Source organism: Tamandua tetradactyla, chromosome 13 (genome assembly GCF_023851605.1).
Source record: "Tamandua tetradactyla isolate mTamTet1 chromosome 13, mTamTet1.pri, whole genome shotgun sequence".
Classification (NCBI taxonomy): Eukaryota; Metazoa; Chordata; class Mammalia; order Pilosa; family Myrmecophagidae; genus Tamandua; species Tamandua tetradactyla.
Genome location: NC_135339.1, coordinates 51,159,434 through 51,161,368, shown reverse-complemented (window position 1 = coordinate 51,161,368; position 1,935 = coordinate 51,159,434). Strand labels below are relative to the sequence as shown.

At 35.1% G+C, this 1,935-nt stretch overlaps 1 pseudogene; it reads right to left on the bottom strand.

The window, feature by feature from the left end:
* Positions 1–294: 294 nt before the first annotated feature.
* Positions 295–1,613, bottom strand: LOC143653138 (splicing regulator RBM11-like; annotated as a pseudogene).
* Positions 1,614–1,935: the final 322 nt, after the last annotated feature.

Genomic DNA, 1,935 nt, shown 5'->3' with positions numbered 1-1,935 from the left:
GTACTACAAAAGCAACTCAAAGTGTATTTCTTGTTGTCAATGGGTCAACAAAATTGTAACAAATTGAAAAGTCATACATTGTATCATTTGTAAGTTTTTTGTCATTTAAGACCAAAATGGAATACCAAATCAGATAAGTCATATTATTATATATTTCAAAAATGGCAACCATGAAATCAGTCATTTGGTAGAACACTGGCTTTTTCTGTGTAGACTAATCTTTCAGTTCAACCTATTACTAATATCTTTTCTTACACTTTTGTCTGCATCCATCTTCTCTATTGTTTTCTGTGCTACGATCACTAGCTCTGGTTTCTTTTCGCCATTTGTTTATTCATCTGGTAAAAGTCAGAGCTGCTTGGATGTTGGTGAGTCCATTCCTAAGAGCTGGGTCCAGCCTCTTGTTCTGGAACAGGATTTAGTAAGGAAGACAGAGATGGGCTCTTAGGAAGTCATGCCGTCATCTCCTAGTAAGGAAGCTGCCACATTGTATTATAGTCATAACACTGCCTCTTCTGAAGGAAAACGTACTCTTGAATTAAAGCAGCATTATTAATTGGCAAGAACTGCATGGGAGATGAAGATCTTCCCACGACTTCATTCCTGTAGTGTGAATTTGTCTTAACAAAGTTCTCAAGACTTTGGTTGGCTGGTTTAGAAGAACAAGAGCTCCCAAATCAATACTGTACATTAACTGGTCTTCCATATACCAAATCCCATTCAATTCCACTCTTATCTGGCATAAGATAGTGATACTGGGTGTTTTTTTTTTTTTTTCTCTTCTATAAAACCTTTATTATTTCCCTGAAAAAACTAAATATTAATGATTAGAACATAAAATCCTAATTAAAGAAATGGTATCTTATATATCATAAAAAGAAAAACTCCTTTTTATAAACACAACCATGTAGACCTTAGAGATACAGTGAATATAGGAAACATTTAGTATATCTTTTGTCCTTGTTTACATTGTGTACATAATACAAACATAACTTGAAAGATATAGAAATATCCCATTGCACATAAGAAATATGAAAAGTATAAGCTGAACATGAGAACAATATCTTAAAGGACTAGATTTTTTTTAAGTCAGGAATATAAATACATTAAAAAAATTTTTTCTTATAACCATCAACTTCATAAAACAACTTCAGTCCCAAAGAAAAGATAGCTGGTTTTTTTTTTTAAGAAATAGGTCGTCTTGAATTATAAACTTTAACACCATTTTGCATCGAAGAGCGAGAATATTTAGTGAGTAATGCACCTATGGTTTGCTTCTCTCCACATAAATCTTGAATATATGGAGCAATGTCTTCTTCTATCCACTTCTCGCTTAGAGAGAACAGACTATTAAAACGTCCCTGATTATCCTCAGGTAAATCATCTACTTTCAGCAAAAATATGATTTCTGGTCTTAAGTGCCTATCCACGATACTGGGTGTTTTTAAAGCAGACAAATCCAAAAGATTTCGGTTTTCCTTCCATTTCTGCATATAATCACTTTGGTTAAAGTCCCACCCTGAAGACACAGCTCCAAACGAATTTCTTCCCGAACTCTGGCCTCTAAATTCCACAAAAACCCTCCTGTCGGCCTCCTCCGGAGCTGGGAACATCCCTTAGCCCAAGGATGAAGGAGACACATTGTCCCTGACCGCACTCCCGGCTCTACAGCATCGCCCGGGAGGGAGGTGGCAGGCCGACCTGAGAGCCCTGTTCTTACTTAAATAATTGTACTTGTGATGTGTTCTAATTACTAGTTTTTTTTCCAAGACTGACAGGTGTAACTTGGGTTTTTTTTTTTTAAATGCAATTTTAATCACCCAAAGCATACAATCAATGGTTTACAGTATCATCATATGGTACATTCATCACCACTATCAATTTTTGAAAATTATCACTATTCCCCCAAAATACATATAAGAATAAAAATGAAAA